A 6,590-nucleotide genomic window follows, 5' to 3' on the forward strand; every position below is an offset into this window, starting at 1 on the left:
CGCAATGGGGAAAAAAAAGTCCGCAATATTCATGTCTTTGTTGCGGTGCTCACAGGATAGCGGCGGCCCATGCACTAGCCCAAAGCTGGGAAGCACGCACGCACCACCGTGTGCAAGCAAAATGCCTACAAGCTCCTAGAGCAAAATCTTCTGAGAAATGTCATCACATCTAAAAATACTTTTTTCCTTTCGTGCAAGAAAATGCACTACAATTTCCTACTATCTTAACTGGACCTTTACAAACCGATACCTACGTCGACATCTTAGAAGCTCTTGATTGAGGTCTGTATTGTGATAATTTCTTAACGTTATCTACCTCAGCACTGATTCATTACTTCAGGCACCCCTGTCTCCAGGGACCTGCCAGGAGAAATGCACACATGGCTTTTTCCACATCGGCATAGTGAATGGCAAAAAAGCCGCTGCCTCTTGAGCTAGTGCCGCAGCACTGACAGGAACATTGTCAGCTTGTTCTTTTCCACGGTTATTAACACAGTAAGCTTCTAGTCAACAGGATACTAAAAAAACTGAGCAAGCCTTGTCTATACAGTACAAGAACTTCTGAACTTGTGCTTGGTTGCTGCAGTGAAGTTTCTGAGGAAGCATAAATAAATGCTGCTTAAAAGACAATAAAGACGAATTTCTGTTGAATTTACATTGGCAATATTTAGTTCTTTGTATGTTTATAATTTATGTTTCATCCAGCTGCCCCCAAGTAAGGATGTTTTTAAGCGCAGACTCGATTTCAGAGCACACATCGTGAACTTATGCAAGAAGCTGCATCTTTCGCGGTTTTCGATAATGCTATGAACTTTCTAAAAATAAAGCACCGATGAGGTTAGATAGTGCCATTACCACCAAACAGTGCTTACTCAATTGCATTGCAGACTATTTGTCTCAGCACCAAGGTTTTGGCAAGTACAATTTTATTACCGAGTCAGCACCCTACAGTTTAACAGTGCACTAGAGAGCGCACTCATGGTGAGCGAGAACTAACTGCACGGCGGGTTTGCCCATGCTGTGCACAGGCTGCAAATGCACTGTGTCGCATGTTGTCTTATCAGATTCATGGCCTCTGAGTGGTATATTTTGTCGTGGCAGTCCTCTTGAATATAACAGCTGTACCCACATTTTTCAGACTTTTTTTTTCCTCCAGCATGCAGATCGGCATGCCTTGGGTGAAAATGTGCAAAGGCTGCTTGTTTGAGCATCACTGCACAGTTGTTGAGTACATAAAAAAATAACAAACACAAGATCGTTGTGCACTAAAAACCATAACGAAGATTTTGGGGGTCCCTGAGTGCTTCCGCAAATAGATTATCACGCCCAATTGAACATATTTGAATGTAGCACCTTTGCAACAATACGCGCTGTCACACGCTGTTTTTAGAGCCCAGTTATTGATTCCAATCCCATTATCTATCGCTAATTTCTGTTCCCTACAGGTTAGCAGTGTTCATTTTATAGACGAGAAACAAACAAAAATCAACCCTTTTCTAGTGCTACAGCTCAGCTCTGCGGGGACGGTGAGACGCACAGCTAATTCGTAGGGTATAGGAGTCGGGTGCAGCAATTGACTGGAAAAAGTGTGGCACAGAGAAATATAGCTCCACAAAACGCGATTTCGGTGAGAACCACGCACAGCATGGTCCATTTGCAGCCTGTGTACAGCATACGCAATCCTCGCATGCAACTAGCTTTCACTCGCCTTTAACCCACTTTCTACTGCACTGTAAACTGGGGGTTGCAAACTGTTGAATATGAACTTACCAATTTTCAAATCAGATTAGGTGTCCGAATCAGCCACACGATACGCAGACCAATGCGGCTGGTGGCATGTGGCTGGGGCCGTGGCTGCTCCCGCTGTCCCCTGAGAAATGCCTGCACAGCTCCACACCAATCCCGGGCAAATGGCGCCACCCTGAGGAGGTTGGAAAATTGTGGTCTATAGTCAGGGCGCCTACCAAACTGATGCGTCAAAATTTCCCTAGTTTTTCAAAATTTCAATCAGTGCTTCAGCAAATTGCCATGAGCAACATGAGTTCATTCATCTCTAGGCAGTCTGAAAACGTCACATGATGCTGTCATGATCAATATGCTGAACAATCAAAACAATAGAGGTGAACAAATATCATACATTTCTTAAATTGAATTTAAATAGTTAAATACAAATACGAATGTTACTGTATTTAGTCGATTATAACAGGTTTTCTTTTTGCAAGCTGAAGTCAACCCTCGCGTTACAATCTAATACTGCAACTGAAGTTGCCTAAAATTGCAATTATGCACGCAATTGTCATCAATGGCTACAGTTTTGACCATTTCGCAATATATGTCAGCAAGACGTGTCAGAGTTGTTCGGGTCCACTACAAGCTAAAATCGACTTTTTCCGTTTCCTTGCTTTTTTTCTGTGGTGGTTGACAGCGTGCGCAACTTTTTTCCTTTGTTTTCGCGCCGTACTTTCGTATTGAGGCATAGGTAACTTTCATTGCCCTCAAGTGTTTAAACACCGCTTCAGCTCCCCTTGTTACGGCAACGTGTTGCACTCAGTATGACCCATGCTATTTTAATGGCTCAAGAAATCGGGAATTCGGCAGCTCCCCGAAGAGTCAACATCGACCGTCTGTGGATGGCAGCTACTGCGGGAGCGCCTTTTTACATGCGAACCCTACCCACAAAGTTTCCGAGGGCCTTGCTACAGCTGCCACGTCGAATTACAAAAGGGTGTTGCTGATTTTGTCACCAAACAGTGTAACCGCCTTTTTGCGGTCAGTGTTGAGCTGATACAGCTCAAAACAAGTGATATCGCTCGACAGATGGGCTTCTTGCGAAGTTATAAGTGTCAAAGGTGGGCGCCTAGCCCAAGTGTTTGAAAATAAATGTGCTTTTCCATAATTCCACTGGCCTCACGTGAGTACTTTGGCGGCTCTTTTTTTTTTTTTTTGCACGACAGAAAGTTACTCCTTGAGTTACTTTAGTGGTTTTAATTTTTCTTTCTGGATGCGATGAAGTCACCCCTCAAGCTAAAATCGTGGTCACATTACAATTCAGTAAACACGGTACGGGGTTGTCTTTGGCATTATTATTGGAAGGGCAAAATTCAAAATTAGCATACACTATGTTCTCTGTGCTTTTTTTAGACCGATCTTGATCAGAAGAGCAAGACTATAAGCAACAACGAAATGAAATCTTATTTGTGCCCGATCATCAATGAGAGAAGCTTTTGAGGTATTAAAAAATGATGGACTGTTTCAGGTACCCCTGCTTGGTACACAGGGGGGTTGTGGCCAAATCATTAGGGAGCACTGCCTTGCTGCCCCAATATCTACCTATAGTAGACCATGCAGGAGCACAAGCCAGCATGGGCTACTTTAGGTAAACCTACCCATCCCTACCTGCCGCAGTGGCTAAGTGGCTAAGGCATTGCGCTGCTGAGCACGAGGTTGCGGGTTCGATTCCCGGCTGCTGCGGCCGCTTTTCTGATGGAGGCGAAAAGCAAAAACGCGCGCGTGTACGAGATTTCGGCGCACGTTAAAGATCCCCAGGTGGCCAAAATTAATCCGGAGCCCTCCACTACGGCGCGCCTTATCGCCGGCGTTGCGTCAACGCGTTAAACCCCACAATCAATCAATCATCATCATCTACCCATCCGTACCATTGATGCATTTTATTTGCCAGGGCTATCAACGTTTGCCCCCTCATCCCACCAAAAGGCTTTGATAAAAATCACGTGATTACGTTACGCCGTCGGATTGACTGATTGCAGGGTTTAACACGCTGAAGCTGCACATGGGCTATGAGGCGTGCAGTAGTGGAGGGCTCAAGATTAATTTTGAGCACCTGGGAAACTTTAACTTATGCTGAATCTCGTGACAAGGGTGTTTTCGCTTTTCGCCTCCATCAGAAAAGCAGCCACCGCGGCCAAGATCAAACCTGCATATATGGGCTCAGCACCACACCTTAGCCACTGAGCCTAGCTGCGGGTGCATTATGCTGTCAGTGTCTCAAGCTTGCCAATACAGTAAATGCTGCTTAGGTACTAACATTACCCTATAGTGCAAAGAACCAAACTTTTGACTGCACTTAATTTACATTGTTTTGGTACAATTTGTTTTTTTTTCACATCCTTCGCACACTATCTAGCCAAATATATGTTCAATATGATGACCAGGCGGTTGATGCCTCGCCAGAATTACCACCCCATCAACATGTGCGGTCACTTTACTGGCCCGAAAGAATCTAAATTGTCAATTCTTATGATTCGAGAAAGCGAACTCATGATCTTGAGTAGCATGTGGCTATGCCTCATTTAAAAACAGAACCCAGCATGTAAACTTTTGTCTGCACACATTTAGAGGCACTAAAGCCATTTTATATAGATGAAAAAAAATATTTTTAATTAATGAGCAAAAATATGACAAAGAAAGCTCAACGGTTCGTTTTGCTTAGACAAAAATCTATTTGGTTGAAATGATTGATTGATTGTAGGGTTTAACGCGCCGACGCAACGCAAGCGATGAGGCGCACCGTATTGGAAGGCTCTGGATTAATTTCGACCACCTGAGGATCTTTAACGTGCGCTGAAATGTCATACACACGGGCATTTTTGCTTTTCGCCTCCATCAGAAAAGCGGCCGCCGCGGCCGGGAATCGAACCCGCGACCTCGTGCTCAGCAGCGCAACGCCTTGCCACTGAGCCACCGCGGCAGGTTATTTGGTTGAAATGAATTTGAACTCACACAACAACTGAGCCTGTGCGCATAACGTAAGCACTGTGCTTACAGCATTTTCAGCAGTCACAGTACGCAGTCGACATAAAGAAATGAAGCATAAAGATGCCTCACTCCAGGTGCCACCAACAGTGCAGCTCAGTAGCATAGACACGATCTTATTTCAGAGAAAGGGGTGGGTGAGCTTGAATGCAAAAGGGAAAGAAATTCAATTGACAGATCAACTTACAACTCAAGTTCACAAATGACTTCGGGACCTTGCACGCACACCCAGCATAACCTCCCCACTGTTTTTTTTTTATTTTGCTTAACCAATCGCAAAACAGCCGGCTGATTAACTGTCCACTAACAAGGAAGCCATGTAAATTCAGTGCATAGATAGCGCCAAAGGATGTCAGGAGTCTGTATTCACAGAAAAGAACAGTGCCTTCCTGTATCTGCAAGAGATTCAGCTTGACTAGCTCACATTCACTGGAAGCATGCAGGCTATTCTGCCAGACTTAAGCCTTCTGCTGAGAGCACCATCACTCCACTGGCGCGGCATCCAACATCCAATGCATAATGCTCAGTGACACGGTAATACAGAAGGGTCCATAGGTATAGAGGGGATATTGTGGCCGATATGTATGCGTATATGATGTGCTGCTGTCAGTTAAAGACCCGAGTTTGGCCCCAGCTCCAGCATTCCAATTACTTCTTGCGGCACTGGGACTGCACCTGCAAGACCTTGTGCTTACTCACATTACTAGCATTATGACATAACAGCTGCCCAGCCTCAAGCAGATGTTGAAGGACTCTTCACCCAGAAAACCTGGTCTGCACAGGCACTACATCGTGTGCAAAAGAAATATAAAACAGGAATTTACTTTCTGCACGTATAAAAAGCTACATTCAACATAATTCAACTGTCCTAAACATGCAGAGCATCCTACCGCTGAAAGGGCTACCTACTACTATTATTCCTGTGGTAATGCAAGAATAAACAACTCCCACAAGTTAGGTGGGCATAATTCCTGCTGTAAAGGCCCCACATTACTCAAACGCATACTTATAGGTCCAGTTTCTATTTCTGGGTTCCTATATCGGTCACATAAATGCAGTACGTACCTGTTATTGCTTTTCATCTTGCCAGACAGCCCCCGTCCTGAAGCTCCAGCCACTTTTAAATGAAAGGTTGCAAAGAAAAGTTACATAAGCACAAACGTCGTTACCTGCCAAAGTTAAACGCTCACAGTGCACTACACATTCCGAGAAGTAAGAACACTCACTCAATGATTGTTTTATTATCAAGACAGTTATGTCAAAAGACCTAACCACAGAATTGATGAAAGGTGCTTAAAACCAATGCTATGTAAGCGTAGATAGCGTTTACAGCAATGTGAAATATACTCCGCCTAGGTGCTCCTGAACTACAAACTGTTTGAAGAAAACAAATATTTTCCAAAGAAAGAGAACGCGAAAAAGGGTCAGGAAAGGTTTTCAGCCACTAACAAGACGATAAAAAAATATCAAAACACTTTTATTGCCAAGTTAAGATTTTCAAACTATTTCCGGCTTTCATTTGTCTCAAGGGAAGTTTTACGTCCGATAAGTTAAGCAGTCGCACATTGTATTTTGTTTTGTTCTAAGTGGCACAGCTATCGAAATAAAACAAAAGCGCGGCGAAACCGCACGGCCGCATATAGAAATAGACCTAATGCGATAAAAACCGCATACGAAACAAAACACATCGATTCCTCACGATGTTATCAAGAGCACCGGCAATTATTTTAAGCTTCCTAAGGCCCTCCGCTGCGCCCACCACCTGTCCGTCAGCAACGCTAGACATATCGATGATGATGATGATGGTTGGATGTTAA

The 6,590-nt window shown here is 44.1% G+C and overlaps 1 long non-coding RNA gene across 1 annotated transcript in view; it reads right to left on the reverse strand.

The window, feature by feature from the left end:
• Positions 1–1,792: 1,792 nt before the first annotated feature.
• LOC144168284 (uncharacterized) overlaps positions 1,793–6,590 on the reverse strand; it is a 14,754-nt gene continuing 9,956 nt past the window's right edge. The window contains exons 2-3 of the long non-coding RNA XR_013322171.1: positions 5,839–5,890; positions 1,793–1,921 (exon numbers count right to left, since the gene is read on the reverse strand). This is a non-coding gene — a long non-coding RNA (uncharacterized LOC144168284). The remainder of the gene's footprint in view (positions 1,922–5,838; positions 5,891–6,590) is intronic.

Source organism: Haemaphysalis longicornis, unplaced genomic scaffold (genome assembly GCF_048455015.1).
Source record: "Haemaphysalis longicornis isolate Haplotype H1 unplaced genomic scaffold, Haemaphysalis longicornis Haplotype H1 scaffold_1, whole genome shotgun sequence".
NCBI lineage: Eukaryota > Metazoa > Arthropoda > Arachnida > Ixodida > Ixodidae > Haemaphysalis > Haemaphysalis longicornis.